Raw genomic sequence first — 20,689 nt, 5'->3', positions numbered from 1 at the left:
TGTGTTTTGCCTTAGAGGTTTGACCGGGGAGACACTGCTGCATGGGCTATTATGTCTAATGTGTTCTGCAGAGGAAGCATTATGTGTAGCATGCTAGTGTTTGTGTTTTGGAGGTCTCTGTTTTTTAGGTATGTTTCTGGTAATGACCTCAATATGTAGGTATGTATGATGTGGGTTAAGGTGGAGTAGGAGGTGAGGTGTGCATGCTGGCAACCCACTTATTGCCATATGTACTGACTGGTGTGTGGGAGAGCATGGATTCAAGGTTCTTAATATAGTTGCATCTCTCACACATTGTGTTTGTGTGGACTAAGAGTAGAGGGTTGGGGATGCTGTCCACATCTCTTCAACAGACACTGCTAATGCCATTAGTAATAGATTATTTCTCGTGTATATATCACAACAAGCCATGGTTAGGCAGTTGCCTGACAGATGGTTATATGTAAGATGTCATTATCCTTATGGTGTCATTCTAAGGTAAAATAGTACCCAAGATTGTGGGATAACACGATGGATTGAGTATGCTGCTTTCCATGCATATGGCACTTTCCTGAACCATAATCCTGTTATTAGGCAGGGTCGCAATAGCATACCTACAAATGTGACAATATACAACTCCAGCAAAGAAAGGGTCATGCTGCTACACCCTTGGCATTCACAGCTTTGTAAATACTCTCTGCAGGCACTCTTTGCAGTGAAGATGTGGATGTCTGTGCATGCACAGAAAACTTGTTCAACTTTGCAATAAGTTCTTTGGCTTTGCAAAGCTACAATGCCTGTCAAACAACCAGATAGCAAATGGATGTTGTGTGAAATAAAATGTGACTACAGTTTTGTGTTCCAGGAGCCTAAATGTACAGTATGACATATGCAGGACATGCTGGAGGGACAGGAACATCTCCCAAAGGTGGCCACTTCTATGCACTAGACCTCACATCCATGTCATGCAGATAACCTCCATTACCCTGTTGAAGGGCAGGCTGCATGAATTGCTGTGAAGCTGTTACCTAACATGGATCACTGCCACTGTGGACCTTGACAGCCCAACCTTGGACATCTATGTCACCTGACATTTGACATTATATTTTAATGCAGCAGCTATACTTGGAATCACCATCAGGTCAGTAACCTAGTCAAATCCTAGGAACTTCAAAGCCCAAGGCATAATACATGCAAAACTGAACTGATTGGTCTGGTTGCTATTCAAGGCATCTACCCATAAAAGACTACAACAAGTCCATAGGCCTTTGCATCATCTGGGACAAGTGTGTGAATCAACAAACAGGCTGTGACCTGCTTCTTATCTTAGGATTGGTAGAAACATTTTGCTTCTGGTGAGAGGAAAAGAAAAGGAGCATTGTATCCCAGCAGAGTGTGACCATGATGAGACTAGCAGTAGTAGTAGCCAGGCAGTAGCCATTCATGAGACTCCCCTTTTAGCATTCTTCACAAGGTAATTCTTTGTTTTCAGTAAGCACTGCTGATTTGTTTCTAATTTCAGAATAACTGACTAAATACTCCATCCTTACCATTTCAGGGTGTACATATCAGTTTCCCCTCCAGTATTTGGCATTGTTCTGTACAGACTCAGACATCTTGAGTGACATTTCTCCTGGGGAAGCATGATGGAATTTAGTCCAATACCAAGGTGCACACAGGACAACTAGCCTGCAGTGGCAAGCACTGTCCCCATAGTTGCAAAACCGATACTCATGACATTGATTGATATACTCAATACAACTGTTTAATCAATAAAAAAGGGTGTGTTTCCATGGATATAAACTTTCCCACTGTGATCGTTACCACCTTGGTGGATATGGGCATCCTGAGGAAATGCAGAAATCACCTCATGTTTACCAACAACCAGTTCATTGTCAAAGCTCACATATGACAGTACCATTAATGTCAGTACAGTAGTCAGTAGTACAATGCTGCACCCATCACACAAAATGCAAAGCAGACGTATGTTGAGACACTGAAATATAACCTTAATTAATCAAAAAGACCTCATAGACAAAGTGCAGATAACAAATAGTCTCAGCAGCCCCAAATGCACTCTATAAAAACAACGCACATATCAACACATAGAGCTACATCTCATGGAGGCCCAACCTATAAACTCATAAGGCAAGCCAACACACAATCCAAAATTCTAGTCATTACAGACTGCATTATGAGACACACTGGTGTCCCTCTCACCAAGCTGAGTAAGGAGAAAGGCACAGTCAGTTGCTTATCAGGAGCTAGGATCCACCATGTTATACACGCAGTCATGTCATTCTACAAGTAACACAAACTCAATATGTTAGAGCTGCAACTATATTTACAGCCTGGAATACATGCTCTCTCTCTCACACAACAGTCAGTACATATGACAATGAGCAAGTTGTCACCATGCATACCTCACCTCCCATTTCTCCTAAACCCATATCACACATGCCTATATATGCGGAAGCCCTCACCAGAAACATAAATAAACACCAGAGACCTCCCAAAGACAAACATAAGCATGCCACACATAACACATCCACTGCAGAACATTGCACAAGTAATAGTTCTCATACCAGTGTCTCACCTGTCAAGCTCTTAAGACAAAACACTAAAAGAAAAATATTAGTCATAGGTGATTCCATTGTGAAAGACACAAATGTCCCTCTCATCAGGCTGAATAAGGGGAAGCTCATGGTCCACTGTCTTTCAGGTGCCAGGATCTGCCATATTACACATGCACTCATGTATCCCAAAAACAGGTACTGTTGTGACTCTGTCATAGTCTATGTTGGTGTGAATGACTTGAGACACACCTCTCTTGACTATATGAAAAGAGACATGATTGAACTCTTGGACTATGTGTCTCAGGCATGTATGCCCCTAGCCTTAAGCAGCATTTTACCTTCACCTAGGATGATGCCTTAATACAAACAGAAAATGACTGACCTCAATAATTACCTTAGTTTCTGGTATCATTCTAAGGGGATACAGTATCTGTCAACCTGGGATGACATGATTGACAGACCTCAATGCTTTGCCAGAGATGTTCTTCATCTGTCACCCCTGGGATATTGACTACTAGCCAAGGGTCTTGCCACCCCCATAGTGCCCTTTTTAGGTGGTGTCTCAAGGACAAAATGTGAGACATGAAAACTCCATATAAAAACAACCACAAGATTATGCTTCTAAATGCTAGGTGTCTTAACATGAAACTGAACCCACTGGAAGCAGTCCTCACCTTGGAAGACTTACACACTTGTGTAGTCACTGAGACCTGGTTCACAGCTGTGGAGAGCACTGCAACCATATTGAGCTACACCTCCTTCCACATGTTCAGACAACAAACTGAAGGCATGAAAACTAAAGGAGGCAGTGTATCAATATTCATTACAGATAAATACACCTCCAGATTGGTTAAACAGAAGGATTCCCTGAGATACTTCAGGTACAATTAACTGCTGTTAGGACACCTATTTAAGTCATTGCCAGCTACAGGACCTCGTCTGTGAATCAGGACACGACTCTGCCAATTTGGATCTACTTGAGTCTATCAAGATACACCTGAACACCTTGGCTTTGGGTGACTTTAACTAACCATCCATTTACCGGGTAAATTACTCATGCTATAACTCACTTTCCCAAAGATTCTTTGACTTTACTAACTCCAATGCACTGGACCCCAATCACAGTATAGTTCTAACAAAAGCTTACTGATGTAAATCTCCATTCTCCCTAAGTATATTCAAACATATGCATCATGTTTGAAACAAAATGGTTACATACCTGATGGAGTACAATACTCCTCTGTTGAAAGATACTGCTCTTTAAGTAATGTGTCAACAAGTTAGCCATACAAACTAACTCTCGACATACTGGTTACCCTAGTTAGAACTTTGCCTTTTTAAGATGGTTCTCATTAGCAGGTGATTACCTGAACCAATCTATGGTTCAGAAATGCTACAGGCAGCCTACACAGCTAATTTGCGGTATAATTAGCCAATCTCATGCAACTACTCAAAAAGATATAACTCCTCAAAAAGATATAAGACCTCAACATAGATTCCATTCCCTTTCTCATATGTTGGGGTGGAAATTACTGGGGTTCAGATACATCAGAACAGAGAGAATGTTCATAGCAACTACTTTTTACATACAGATGTGCATACTACAGGCTGAAGCTGCTGCTGCTACTGCTGCAGGCAATAGGCATAGAGAGGCTGAAGACTGTGCAGGATGACAGCACTTAAGAGTAACTATGGGACCTGTGGCAACCTTGATGAACAGCCAGACCCAGATTGAGGGAACTCATCCCACTTGAAATTAAGGTATGTGTTTAAGTTAAGTATGTTAGCCAAAGGTATGATGAAAAGAGTAAAAGGCAACATGCTTGGATTGTCCTAGTCCTAGGTATGGGATACATCATCCATTATGTCAACCAGTTGGACAACTGCCAAGTTATGTGTTATGTTATGGTAGTCATCTGGAATGTGTGTGCTGGCAACCTTTGCTTCTAGCACAACCTCCATCTATGTATGTTATTTGTGCAGCTGTGGTTGTCTGTAATATCACTAGCAAATCATTGTGGACTGTTGTCTGATATTACTGGGCCACATTTGAATGGTATACTTCCAAATCCACTGGGTATTCATGCTAATGTATAACCTGACATTCTATGCACTTTCTAGGGTCATAATGGGAATAGTTGAAATGTGATCATATCTGTAGGCCTTTGACTTCCATTATTTAGAAGCAGACATTCTATCTGTACTGCTTTGGGTAGAAAAATAGGTGATGAGTCAGTCATACATATCACAGTTTATAATGGTGATGTTCACATGCATGTATTTTAAATGCTAGATACAGCTGTATTTGAACCCAGGACCATGTGGACCAAAAAATAATGTTTTCAAACATTTTAACAGATTGAACTATAGAGTCACTGTTATAGCATGTGTATTTTTACATGTTGTAGATATAATTGCATACTTACCTGCTGTTACATACCTCACTTACTGTACATCTATTAGCATATTAGCTACACATTGCGCCACATCACACAGCAAATCTGCTAAAAGATTAATTGAAAAATAGGAATTTAACGGGGACTCTGGTACAGAAATACATCATTATAAAGCCATACATATTCAGTACATTCTGCAGAAATGATGACAGTTGAAAGGTATGTTCATGAACACTGATTACACAGCTGGACAGTCATGGCACATGTCTATGGGTGTGCACATCACATGCAAGCATGGTTATGTTTTATTTATGACATGATAAACAGTATTGAAAGCTGCACAATTTCTCAGTTGGATAGTGTGTGATAAAGACCCACAAGCAGTGACTACAGTAATACTGAACATTTTATTTGAAAAAAGTGAATTATCACAGCAGAATCTCCATTTACACTTTATTGATTCATGTTGTTTCAAATTTTGCATTTACACACATTGGTAGCTGTCTAGGACTTTTGTTAACTTACAAATTTATCCTATTAATTTTTGACTGCAAGCTACAGTATATTTAAGACAATGAGCAGACTACAACATTGATGTTTAATCTGGGTATTCCACAACATATATTGATGAAATGCTAAAACAGTATTGAACACTGCACAATTTCTCAGTTGGCTGGTGTGAGATTAGAACCCACAAGCAGTGACTACAGTAATACTGACCATTTTATTTGAAAAAATAAATTATCAGTGCACCATCTCCTTTTATACCTTACTGATTTATGTTGTTTCAAATCTTGCATTTACATACATGGATAGCTGTCTAGGACTTCTGTTAATGAGCAGACCACAAGATTGACTCTTAATCTGGGTATACCACAACATTAACTAATGGTTAGAAATGGTGATACACAGTACTGCATGTTTACTTGCTTTAACTCACTTTACAAGTTCAGATTTTTTTTATAATTTGCACATTCTTTACATCTGTGTTGAAACTGTTCCCCCACCCCCCCTCCCTATTCTTGGTTGTAGTTTAAATTTAGTGGCTTTTGCAGTGCCTGTCCCACTGTAGATTTGATCTAAGACACTCCCCCAGGACATCTCTTTACCGCATTCTACCTAATAAACCCTTTCTGCACTTGCTTTTAGTCCTTTTAAATTTAATTACATTTTTTCAAACTGTGTGTGGACTAATATTGCTACATATTCAAGTGTGCCAGCTTGCACTGCATGAGAATTGTATTTACTACTGCTTTTGCTACTTTTCTAAAAAAAAAAAAAAAAAAAAAAAAAAAAAATTACTGTACTTGTGTTTCGTCCTACTTTATTTTGCTTTTGCGTCATCTTAAAAGTTCTCAATTGTATTTATTACTGATTGGTGTAACTCATTCTAAGCCTTTTAGTTTAAACACTTGGGCTTCAGACCAGTTGTTTTACATTGAGAGGGTTTGTGGTCTGCACTGTAGTGGCAGAACAGGTAGCTTACATCCTTCTAAGTTGGGAACTGCTGATTGAGGGCTCAGTGTCTGTTATTCTAAAAGTATATTAATTCTGGTTTAAGCACTTGGGCTTTCAGGCCAGTTATTTTACATTAAGAGGGTTTCGTGGTCTGCACTCTTGTGGGAGGAGAGGCTGGACTCTGCCCTTCTGAGCTGGGAATTTCTGGTTGAAGGCTTATAGTGCATGCATATCTGAATTTCTTCTTACTGAAATTGGTACACCTTGTTTGCTGTAGCATAGACTAGATCCAGGCCTGCTGAATCTAGCTTTGTTTGTATAACTTGAGCACTAATCCAGTATTCAGTTGTATTTATTACTGCTTGGTAGTAACTTGGTTAAAGTGTAGCTATCATTCTAAGTCTTTTGGATTAAGCACTTGGGCTTCAGACCAGTTGTTCTACATTAGGAAGGTTTGTGGCATGCACTGTGGTGGCAGGACAGGTAGCTTTCATCCTTCTAAGTTGGGAACTGCTGATTGAGAGCTCAGTGTCTGTTATTCTTAAAGTCTATTAGCTCTGGTTTAAGCACTTGGGCTTCAGGCCAGTTATTTTACATTAAGAAGGTTTGTGGTCTGCACTCTTGTGGGAGGAGAGGCTGGACTCTGCCCTTCTGAGCTGGGAATTTCTGGTTAAAGGTTTATAGTGCCTGAATATTTGAACTGTATCTTACTGAAATTGGTACACCGTGTTTGCTGTAGCATAGACTAGATCCAGGCCTGCTGAATCTAGCTTTGTTTGTATGCTTGTTATTTCCCTGGAATGCTAATTCCACCTAAAACGCGGCTTCTCAGTGCTTCTGTGGATCCCTAGTGATATCTGCATTGCTTACTGTACTTATTTCCTTGCTTCGCTTGAAAGAAAGTTACTGTTTGTTGATTTTGCATTTAAGTTACCTGTAACACATTGCACTTGTTACCTGGCACTTGCTCACTAAAGCAATTATAAGTCAGCACTAAAAATTAAAAGCACTACACCCTCGCTCCCCATTGGCCCTTGTTTTCAATTATAAAGGAATTCCCAATATTATTCTAGCATGTCCAAAGGTCAGTTGTCAATCTCCTGTCCGGTCCAGCTGGTGAATATGGGAATCTTGAGGCAATGTTACAACTGCCTCATGTACACAGACAACCCTCTCCTCCTCCCAATAAATTCCAACACATGTGAGAGATGCAACCATATAGCCAAACTGGAGGCTAAGCTCTCTCAACTCAGTACTGGCATAACCAGTCAGGAGGAGAAGGAAACCACACTCACTACAATTCCAGTCTCACATAGACCTACCACGACAGCAAACCAAACACATAATCACACAAAACATACTGGAGGCTCTAAATAAAGATCTGCCTAAGCAGCAGAGACCTCCAAAGCAGACACCCAAGCAACCGCTACCCCAAAACAAAACACGTGCAACACATATCTCACAAAGCCAGTGTGCCGAACAGTCACAGCCCTTAAGGCTAAACAACACACCTGATACACTTGTAATAGGTGACTCTATCGTCAGGCACACTGACGTCCCACTCACCAGGCTGAACAAGGAGAAGGTCACGGTGAGCAGCCTGTCTGGCGCTAGGATCTGCCACATAACACAAGCACTCAGGTCACTCCAAGGCAAGTACAAATATGACTCAGTCATTGTCCATGCTGGTGTGAATGACCTGAGATGTACTTCCCTGGACTACATGAAAAGAGACATAGAGGAGCTCTCTGAGCATGTAGCCCAGGCTGGTATGACCCCGACCTTGAATAGCATCTTACCCTCACCAAGAATGATGCCACAATATGAAGACAAGATGATCAATTTCAACAAGTGGCTTAAGTATTGGTGTCATTCAAAGGGGATCCAATGCCTGTCAGCTTGGGATGATATGCACGACAAGCCATGATGCTTTGCTAGGGATGGCTTGCACCTGTCACCCCTGGGCTTTCGGATATTGGCAAAGGCTCTTGCTACCCCCATAGTGCCTTTTTTAGGCAAGGCTCAAAAGACAAACCCACCTCCATAGGTATCACAAGGGATAAGAAACTAAGAGTAATGCTACTCAACGCCAGAAGTCTAAACCTCAAGATGCAGGCACTCGAAACTCTCCTTAGCATGGAGAACATCGATATCTGTGCAGTAACAGAAACCTGGTTCAGGACTCCCAAGAGCACCCCAGCACTACCAGGTTATACCTCATACCATGCTTTTTGGGCCCAAAACTTGGACCGAACCACAAAAGGAGGGGGAGTATCGATATTCATCAAAGATACCCACACCTCCAGGTTGGTGGAAAAGCACGAAGCATCAGAGACTATCCATGAGCAACTAACAGTGGGTAAAACTGCCTTCCAGTTTATAGCCTGCTACAGACCACCCTCCCAAACCCACTCGGCCTTCCTGAGAACACTGGAAAATATGAAGGTCACTCCGAACACCATTATATTGGGCGACTTCAACTACCCAAACATAGACTGGGAGCATTACTCTAGTTCCAACACCCTTGCCCAAAGGTTCCTAGAATTCATAAACTCAAATGCTATGGAACAACTTGTTACCACTCCCACAAGAGGGGAAAACATACTGGACCTGATCATCACCAACACGGGGACTCTATGCTCCAGACCAGAAGTGTATCCCTCACTGGTAAGATCAGACCATAAACTGATCTCACTGGATATTCACATCCCGGCTCCACCCCCTGCCCAGAAAACTACAGTGAAAAACTTCTCTAAAGCAAATTTCACACTCCTCAAAACCGAGGTGGAATCCTTCAAAGCCCCCGGGCCTGTGGAAAATACAGCCCAGACTGCAGAATCCTTTATAAATGCATTCTATGAACACCTTCAGGAATGCATGGATCATGCAATCCCAAATAAAACCAAGACCCAATTCTCCAAAGGCAGACGATCTGTCTGGTGGACCCCAGCCATAAACAAACTATACAATAGAAGGAGGAAGCTACTACATGATAGAGCAAAATCCCAAAAAGGGAAGGCATCTCTGATCAGTATTAGCAAAAAACTAAGGGCACTCATAAAATCGTCAAAGGCCAGCTTCAAGAGAAAAATTGCACAGGACACTAAGGATAATCACAAGGCTTTCTTTAGTTATGTTAGGAACCTGGGTGGGAATTCCCAGATATGCTCAGAATTAGTCCAAATTGACAAAAAATACACTGATCCTACAGAGATTGCCAACATCCTAGCTGACAGGTTCAGTGCAAACTCCCCCCCCCCACCAAAAGGGCAAATATCTATCCCAGCAGAGTGCTAGCCCCCTGACATCTCAGATGCTCAGGTGAGAGCCGCCCTCTCCAAAGCAAAAAACACAGCATCAATGGGACCAGACGGTGTCCCAGGCTGCGTCCTACATGAACTCCAAGAAGAGCTAAACCCAAACATAAAACTACTGTTCAATCTCAGCCTTACTACAGGATATGTACCCAAAGAGTGGCGTACAGCAACAGTGGTCCCTCTCCACAAAGATGGTGCCTCAACGGACCCTGGAAACTATTGCCCCATAAGCCTGACTAGCTTGGTCTGCAAAGCTATGGAAAGGATCATCATGTACCTCATAAATAAAGATATTGGGGACCTACAGATACTGGATCCTACCCAGTTTGGCTTTGTTAAGGGCAGATCCTGCCTCTTAAACCTGGTTGACTTCTTTGAAATAGTCACCAAGGCCATTGACAAAGGGAAGGTGTTCCACACAGCCTATCTGGACCTCGCAAAAGCCTTTGATACAATACCCCACTCGGGCATTATAGATAAGCTCACCAGCTTAAATATAAACCCCTATGTCACTAGATGGGTTGCAAACTGGCTCAAGGACAGAACCCACATGGTTAGAATTGCTGGAGCCATGTCAGATGCTAAACGAGTTACAAGTGGCATCCCACAAGGCTCAGTCCTGGGACCTCTCTTGTTTGGTATATATTTCTCGGAGGTACAGGCCAACACGGAAGGACTGTGGCTGACCAAGTTCGCAGATGACTGCAAACTGGGCATTATAATCGACTCTCCAGCCAACACAAGCATCCTCCAAAAGGGCCTCATAGAAACAGACAACTGGTGCCAGAGCCATGGCCCCAAGCTAAATGCCAAAAAGTGTATAGTCATCCCCTTTGGCAAAAACAAAGTGCCCACAAATTACCACATAGGTGGTAATCCATTAAGTACAGAAGAAGTAATTAGGGACCTGGGGACCCAAGTTGATAGCAATCTCTCATTTGACAACCATGTGGCCAAAGTGGTTAGAAAAACATTTTATATAGCCCACCTAATCATGAAGGGATTCACATCTAGATTAAGGGAGGTCATTGTGCCTCTTTACTCATCCGTCATCAGGCCCATAATCGAGTACAATGCCCCTTTTGGGATGTACCTTACCAAACACCTACAACAACTGGAAAGACCCCAAAAGTACCTCACCAAGAGGATCAAAGGGCTCAAACAGATGCCATATGCTGCCAGGTTAAAGAAACTCCAGCTCTACTCAGTGGCATACCGCCAGCTCAGAGGCGATCTGTGCCTGACGTATAAAGCCATGTCCAACCCGGAATTAATGGACATGCTGTACCTTAGAAAATCCAAATCCCATCGAGCTACACACTCGAGAGACTTGAACCTCAGCACTGAAATAAATAGGACATGCTGGAGGGACAGATTCATAACCCAGAGGCTCCCTTCACTATGGAATAAAATCCCAGTCCAGGTTAGGCAGAGTCCCTCATTGACTCTCTTCAAGAGGAGTCTTGATGAGTGGATGGGAGATCATAGGTTTACCCCGGGTATCACTTCTGTGTCACTGTTAGACAGAGGCACAGTATACTAACCTCGAAAAAGGGCATAGCAAAATTAATTTAAAATGGGTGGCGAAAGCCAAACATACTCTGGCTAGGCTTATAAATGCCCTAGGGCAGATAGCCTAGTATGAACCTATGAACCTATGAACCTATATGGACTGACACATTAATGAAAGTCTATGATGTCTCAGGTATTTCATATATGACTGTTAAGACTGCATTATCTGCATTTACTTTATTTTATTATTAAGTTATGCATTATGTTATTCTTTATTGATTTTCTTACATACCATGTGCTTGCCTCATCTGGGCCAAATGCCTTGCATGGGACTGGACATTGCAAGCCCTGTCTTCTGCAGCTGTGGTAAGAGAAGGAAACCATTATGCATACCAGTTTTGCACAGATTCAGCTTGTATATTTATAAATTACTAGAAAACATACTTACATATCTGTGGGGTGTTCCCATCCCATGCCTCTTGGATTCAAGTATCCAAGGTTCTCCTCTTCCTTTGATAGAGGTCATCATAATGGTGATGACACTGTTCACCAGTGCGGGGGATACCAGATGCACTGGTCAGGTCTCTGGCGAAACTATTCCAAGCCTCAGATTTACATTCTGATCCCTGATAGTTGCTCTGCAGCAGCCAGGGTCCATAGTTCTCTACCAGGAGTCTAGTGAAAACCCTAGACTCCTACACACCTTACCACTGTGCCTTAAAGCACACACCTTTCCCTATGACAGCAGCCATATCCACAGTCAAGGTCAGACTCCAAGGAATAATGTGAAATTCCCACCTATTTCCCTTTAAATAGGCTGCATTCCTGCCATTGCTCGTCATACTGTAACTTTCAAGAACACACCACATTGCTTAGTATCACACAAACTTGCACAACCCATGTTTAAGTGAAGCTTAGCAACTCACAAACAGGAAAAGACCATTGACCATGTTTAAGTGATGCTTAGCATTATGGATCTTTTCTAAATTTAACAATTATTGAATTTAAAGTGAACCAATGTTTCAGTCACCTGACACAGTTTCACAGCAGTATATGCAAACGGTACTACTGCCTAGGACTAAAATCTAGAGCCTGCTACACTGCAGGTTATGACTCAACCTATCTAGCCACTGGGATAGTGAAGGGAACTCATATGTCTTCAGATATGCTGCAAAGGTGCCTGTAAGCATAACACAGCTTTGTTGTGCAGGTTTGGGTGGTGCTAAGCACTGCAGAACTACAACAATTAAATGCATCCAGTTTCTATTTTTAGCTGTCTAGCATTTGTCTAATGCATAAATGCACAGTGCTAAGCATAGCTAGATAATGCGGCCCATCACACAAACAAGCACATAAAAAAATAGAAATTGAATGCATCCACTTTCTATTTTTAGATGTCTGGCACATGTCTGATGTATGGCAATGCAGAGCTAAGCATAGCTAAATAATGTAGTGCATCATGCAAACAAAGACATAAAGGTAAAAAAATTAAAATAAATCCAACTTAGTGAAATTAAATGTCTTGTAGACCTTTCGGACAAGGTTAATGGGCAAAAGGTATGTGGGTGTGCCATTAGTCTTACACAGATTCAATATCCATGTTGTTCTGACCTCCTTTAAGCATGCACCACAATTGATATGCATGGTGTACTGCTGTGGGAGAATTGTGAACATGTACATGGATACATTACATGTAGGCCCTTCATTGAGACTACACAGACTTTACTGAATCCTGGTGATTATCCAGTAGTAGCAATGTACTTCATCATCTCCACAAACATTCAAGTTTCCAGTGTGATGTGACACAGCCAAGAAGAAACAAAAAGGTCAAAAAGCTGCAGATGACAGGATACATTCTTCCAGAATCATAAAGTTTTGTAAGACTTTTTATGTACTTTTTAGTTAACAGCTCATGAAAGTTTAAGTACATCAGTAAAAGTAATTTGCATACCTCACGTATAAACATGCAAGTAATACTTCTACAATTAAGATATCAGTAAATATCTGGTTTGAAGTTAAATATTGGTTAAGCAGTCTAAAAGCCTGTGTTTCAGAAATATTTTTTTAAGTTAAAGGTTATTAGTTTAGAAATATTACATCTTTCCAGATGCAAAAGCATTAAACCAGAGAAGCACATTACATCTCATCATTCACAGAATAAGTAAGCTTCTGCCAGTAATTCTGATTTACAGTTTTCAAACATCAGTATAAATGCTACAGCTCATGTAATTCAAAGTATGGAGTTAAGTAGCAATGGTAAATACAGATGTAAGCACAATCAGTGTACAAGCCAATGCAAATATTGCACTAAGGGGGAATAGGTTCATAGGTTCATACTAGGCTATCTGCCCGAGGGCATTTACAAGCCTAGCCCATCGTTTTGTGGCTTACGCCACCCCTTTAGTATGGGGAACTATACCCATTATTTTGCTGTGCCTCTGTCGAGCAGTGACACTGAGGTAATCCCTGGGGTATATCTGTGATCTCCCATCCATTGGTCAAGATTTCTCTTGAACAAGGCCAGCGAGGTGCTCTGCCTCACATGTACCGGGATTTTGTTCCACAGCATAGGGAGTCTTTGGGTGATGAATCTATCCCTCCAGCACGTCCTATTAATAGCCGTGTCAAGGTTTAAGTCTCCCGCCTTGTGGCTCTGATGGATCTAGATTTTTGAGGTGAAGCATATTCATCAAATCTGGGTTTGACATGGCCTTGTATGTTAGGCAAAGGTCACCTCTGAGCAAGCGGTAGCGACTGAATAGAGCTGGAGTTCTTTCAGTCGGGCAGCATAGGACAGATTTTGAGACCCTTTATCCTTTTGGTGAGGAACTTTGTGGCCTCTCCAGCTGCTGCAAGTGTCGGGTCAGATACATTCGAATGGGGCATTGTATTCAATCATTGGTCTGATGAGTGATGAGTAAAGGGAGACTATGACCTCCCTTGATCTAGATGAGAATCCTTCATGATAAGGTGGGCAATGTAGAAGGTCTTCCTAACTACTTTAGCTACATGGGTGTCGAATGACAGACTACTATCAACCTGGGTCCCCAGGTCCCTGATAACTTCTTCTGTGCTCAGTGGATTGCCACCTATTTGGTAGCTAGGGGTAACCTTGTTTTTCCCGAAGGGTATGACTATGCATTTTTGGCATTTAACTTTAGGCCGTGGCTCTGGCACCAGTTATCCGTTTCTGTGAGACCCTTCTGAAGGATATCTGTATCAGATGTGTTTTCTACTATGGCGCCCAGTTTGCAGTCATCTGCAAACTTTGTCAGCCATAACCCTCCTGTGTTTGCTTGTACTGGAAAAGTAGATGCCAAACAAGAGTGGGCCCAGGACTGAGCCCTGTGGGACACCACTTGTGACAGGCTTTGAGTCTGACATGGCGCCAGCAACTCTGACCCTGTGGGTTCTGTCACTCAGCCAGTTTGCAACCCATCTTGTGATGTATGGGTTGACATTTAAGCTGATGAGTTTTTCAATGATACCCGAGTGGGGTATTGTATCGAAGGCCTTAGCCAGATCGAGGTAGGCTGTATGGACTGCCTTTCCTCATCAATGGCTTTGGTGACTGTTTCAAAAAGTCAACCAAGTTTAAAAGGCATGATCTGCCTTTGACAAAGCCAAACTGGGTTGGATCCAAAGTCTGCAAATTCCCTATGTCTTTATTTATGAGGTCCATTATGATCCTCTCCATGGCTTTGCAGATAAGGCTTGTCAAGCTAATGGGCGGTAATTTCCAGGGTCGGTGGAGGCACCGCCTTTGTGAAGTGGTACCACAGTTGCAGTGCGCCACTCCCTGGGTACGTATCCAGAGGTAAGACTTTGATTAAACAGCTGTCCTAGCTGTGGGTTTAATTCCTCATTGAGTTCATGGAGCACACAGCTGGGGACACCATCAGGTCCCATGGATGCTGTGTTTTTTGCTTTGGAGAGAGCAGTTCTCACTTGGGCGCTGGAGATGTTTGGGGGGCTGCAATCATTTGGTATAGATATCTCTCCTTTTGGGGGGGAGGGGGTGAAAAGTTTGGTCAGTCTGATAAAGTAAATGGTATACAGATTAGTTCTATGAAAAATGATTTTCAGTTTATCTGTAAAGGGTGTGGCAGTCCAGCACCAAACCAGAGCATTTATCTGTTATTGTTTAAGGTTAAAAGGAACAATATTTCATTGTTTACAGAAAAATTATGGAATAATATACTAATTAATACAGACAAATCAACTTCAGTTGCAAACAGATCTTTATTAGAGGACACAAATACAATTATGTCATGATTTAAAGGGTCAAGGATTACAGCAACTAACAGTTTGAAGTGTCACAGCTCTGTACAAGGTATGGACATATCATTAGCGTTATATGTTGTTTTAGACTTCAGTAGTGGAAATGCACAGAATTTAAAGCATTGGTTACAACAGAAACACGGAGATTTATGAGATAAAGATAAAATAAATTCCAATTCATCTGACACAGATAAAAAGTGCTCAACAAGTCAAATTGAGAGTGGCTAGTTAGAAAAAAAGGTAATCATATGCATCTATGTTGTCTAGGGTATACCAGAGGTGACAGTCAAGTTAATCTGCAGAATAAAAGGTTTACAGTTACAGATTTGGCAAATTATTTTTTTTCTGTTATTATTTTGTTTAGCAGTCATTAAGAGCTTTGCATTAAAGTGTTGCAATGCATAAATAATATCTTAATACAGACAGACAAAAAATTATTCACAAATATTCTATACTTGTGAGAAGGACAGACAAGTAAAGTTCCAGAATTAGATCAGTTCAGCTCTAATAATAAATGCATAAGTAATGCTGTGTTAGTTTATGGAATGTAAAATTTAAAGTGAATGCTACATTTTAAAAGTGACAGTACAGTCCAAAGTTTAGAGCCCACAAATGAAAAGATTGCATCATATATACTATGTGTCTTTAAAGCCACCGGTTCAACTCTTATGTTATAAAGGACAAACAAGTAAAGTTCCAGAATTAGATGAGTTCAACTCTGGTAATAAATGTGTATACTATATAAAGAAACTTTAACTACTTGTATAAAGGACTTAAAAATAAACTTCCAGATAAAGAGACTTCACATACAGTACTTGTATAAAAGACAGAAAAGTAAACTTTCAGAATCAGATCAATTTAAGTCTGGTAATAAATTTGCTTATGTAATCAGTTTAAGACTGTATATATTTCATACAGAAACTGCAGTTTACCAAGCACACCAGCTCAGAATATAGCCAGCTCAGCAAGCTGAATTAAAAACAGTACTGCATGCCATAAGGTAGTATGGTAAAAAATCAAGTTAATACCATTTATGCACTTACAGTTCTTACTATTTATCCAAGAAAATTGTAGACAGTAATGATAATTCTTGCAGCATTCAGTAGTACTGAAAAGTTAAATGATGTCAGTTAATGAAACATATATGGTAAGACAATATGTGAGTTTCACTCACAGAGCAGTATGTTAGAATCTAAGGGTCACGAGAGTAAATCCAAAAAGTTCAACAGTTAAGATTCATTTTATATAGGTGCAGAAATGCACAGTGGTAGATTAATACTTTAGTTTCATTTGAGGTTATGCCAGGAAAAACAATGTTGCTGAGGTTTCAGTTTGATTTAATAATAAAAGTGCAGCTTTTCCATGTCACTGTAGTACATTATCAGTTTACAGACTTGCAAGAGTTTATTAGCAGTAAATGTTTCTGTCATGCAGAAAATGTAAATAAAGTCAGCACAATAAGCAATGCTATCAGTTTATAATTGTTAAAGATACTATTTTTTTAAGAACCTGAAACTAAATACAATCAAGAACTTTAGCTACCCAGCCTTGCACAATAAATGATAAGAAGAGGTTTAAAAGGCCTAACTATAAAAAGGATGATTGGACATTAAAGCAGGCCTTCCAATACCTCATTAGTGACTGAGACAATGGAGAGTAAAACCTGCAAGAGCTGTGGTGCAGAAGTTGACTGTCTATGTGTTTCAGTTATTTCTTAAATGTTTGTTTAAAATTAAAATGTATGAGTTAAAACAAGTATGTATTTATTTCAGACAGTTGTATAGCAGTACTAGTTTTCAATTTATATTTTATCTATGTTTAGAAAATACTGACAAAGAGGTATTAATAGTTTAGTTTCCAAAATGTAACATTACCAGATTTCAATTTATTTTTTATCTGTGTTTATGTAACACTGGTTGGAAAGGTATATTTGCTATTTTAGATATTCAGTATAAATATGCATCAAATTTCAGTCAAGATTCAGAATATGACATTCATACTCACTTATGTGCACAGTATAGTACATTTCAGTCAAATTTCAGAATATAAGATCAATACTCAGTTACTTCAGATTATTCAGACAGATTTAAGGGTAAATTCACAGAATTATTTGCAACAGCCTTATTACATCACACATTTTTGCTACGTCATCCTTCACATTATTCAGTCATTAGTTTTAATTGTAATGTGACAAATTACCTTATTCAGTCATTAGGTAAGGTGAAGTGACAGAATTATTTATTACAGGCTTATTAAGATAAGTTATCTAAAGAATGTGTAGTAATAGTTATTCAACATACCCAAGGCATAACATGGCATAATTAATTTGTTAATTAATTTACAAATTACAGTGCACTTTACATACATATTATACATTAGGCAGAAAGTTAAAAGGACAGTAACAGAAAAGGCAAATGTGTAGACCTGAAATACAGACAGTGTAAGTTTTAGTAAACTATTATAGCTCATAAATATTCATAGAATATTTCAGTCACAAATTTAGGAGGCAGGCATCTATTATAGCACAGAGAAGTTAAAAAAGGTAAATAGCATTATTAGCAAATCTAGATGAAAGTTTACAGACAATAATTAATACAGTATATGCTAATTATGCTTCAAGACCACTTTCCTTTAGTGCTGATTTCAGTTAATCTTCAGAAAATAGCCATCATGCTTGATAGGCTATACAATAAAAAAGAAAATGGACTGAACAGTACAATGCTAAAGATTTAAATCAATGAACAACAGGAAAAGGTTTCATTTGTTATAAGAGAGAGACATCATGGTACAAAAAGGTACCAGTTCATAAGGTAATAAACACAGGCAGTAGACGGTGTAATTTTGCCATTACAGCATACAGAGACAGGGAAGAAAAACAGGCAGGGTTAACAGTTCGTACTCTGTCTAAGTTAAATGAAGACTCGCAGATGCAGGTTAAAGATGTGTATGGCATTTTCTCCATGCTGTTTCTGGAACTGCAGGGTTAAAAGTATTACGTGGCTTAATCAGCTTTAGAAGCCACAGAATTAAAAGACACGGATTTTCAGAATAATGTGCAGGTTTTGGATATATCTCACATACATCAGAACTTAGACTTAATGACTCTAAAGACTATGGATCTAGGTAATTTGTTTGTGTCTTTCGGCTTTTCCCGGTTAGGGGTCGCCATAGCAGAACTCTGGTCTGCTAATGATTGGCAGTAGATTTTTACATGCTGGCTTGCCGGGCCTAACGCACAACCTTCAACGAAGGAATGCCTATTCATGCATGTCGACACACAGAAGACGCTCTAACTGAGAATCGAACGGGCAATGTCTAACTGTGAGGCGACAACACTACCGCAGCACCACCGTGGATCTAGGTAATATGGTGATTAAATCATAAAGTTAACAGACTTCAATCCGGACAGAAGTGACACCTAGTGATCAAAATTAAAATTGCAAAATTATTCACCAGATAAAGAAAAACAGTTGCCCCATTATAATTAAATCATAAAGTTAAAAGACTTCAATCCAAACAGACCATAAATGCTCAAATGACACTTAGTGGTCAAAATTAAAATTGCAAGTTTATTTCATAGTTGCAGATTTTTAGTAACATGGTGTAAAGCCTGGATATTCAAACCAGATTACCGTAGTAAACAATACAGATATAAGGTTACTACAAAAGCAGGTCACTGTAAACATTTGTCAAGGACCTTAGGAAGAGCTGTTAGAGTGAGGGTATTGTTAGTGAATTCACTATAGTACCTTAAGGTAGAATAAGACCTGTCCATAAGCTAATCACCCTTAACATCCACATCCCACCCCCACCCCCTCCAGTAAGGAAACCTCCATAAAAAACTTCTCCAAAGCCAACTTCATGCTACTGAAGTCAGAAATTACAAACATCATGACACCCATGCAGACGGGAACTGAAAGTTCAACTGTGGAGTCCTACACTAAGGCACTGTACGAGCACATCCACTCATGCATGAATCATGCCATCCCAAATAGAACCAAGATGCTCTCCTCCAAAAAACAGAAGCCAATCTGGTGGTCCCTGCCATAAACAAACTTTACAACAAAAGGAAGAAAATGTTACAGAAAAGAGGAAAATCCCAGGATGCAAAAAACTCCCTTACCAGCCTCAGTAAGAAGCTGAGATCCCTCATAAAATTCTCCAAAGCTAGTTACGAAAATAAAATTGCCAAAGATTCCAAAGACAACCACAAGGCATTCTATAACTATGCCAAGAATCTAAATGGCAATGCTCAGATCTGCTCTGAGCTACAACAGAATGGCATTAAATATACTTATCCCAAGGATATTGCCAATATCCTGGCAGATCGATTCAGTGCCAACTTCACCCCCCTCTCACCCCCTAAATGGCCCATCTGAATACCAGAAGATTGCCAAATTCTGGTAATAATGGCCACACAGGTAAAAAGCACACTCTCCAAAGCTAAGAATACAGCATCCATGGGACCAGATGACATCCCAGGCTGTGTACTACATGAACTACAAAATGAACTGGCACCTCACCTAAGTGTCATGTTTAATCATACCCTCACCTCAAGCTTCATGCCCACTGAGTGGCGCACAGCTACAGTTATCCCACTCCACAAAGGGGGATCAACCTTGGATCCCGGGAACTACCACCCCATCAGTCTAATGAGCCTGATCTGCGAGGCCATAGAACATATTATCATGGAACTTATAAACAAAGACATTGGCAACCTTAAAATACTGGACCCCACCCACTTTGGGTTCATGAAGGGTCGATTTTGTCTCCTGAACCTGATTGACTTCTTCTAATCAGTCTCCAGAGACGTGGATGAGGGTAAGACAGTCCACACAGCCTATCTGGACCTTGCCAAGGCCTTTGACACCATCCCCCACTCTGGAATCATAGATAAACTTACTAAGCTGGGCATTAATCCCTATGTCACTTGATGGGTTGTCAACTGCTTACTGACAGAACCCACACTGTAAAAGTAGCTGAGTCCAAATCTAGCTCCAGACAAGTGACAAGTGGAGTACCTCAGGGTTCAGTCCCGGGACCGCTCTTGTTTGGCATCTACTTCTCTGAAGTACAGGCCAATACTAAGGTACTCTGACTAACAAAGTTCGCAGATGACTGCAAACTGGGAACCATTATTGAATCCCCAAATTATGTCGATACTCTACAA

The sequence above is a fragment of the Protopterus annectens genome, chromosome 5.part0 (assembly GCF_019279795.1).
Source record: "Protopterus annectens isolate FY-2018-M chromosome 5.part0, PAN1.0, whole genome shotgun sequence".
NCBI lineage: Eukaryota > Metazoa > Chordata > Ceratodontiformes > Protopteridae > Protopterus > Protopterus annectens.
The sequence above is the reverse complement of the archived record's forward strand: the minus strand, read 5'-3'. Positions refer to the sequence as shown.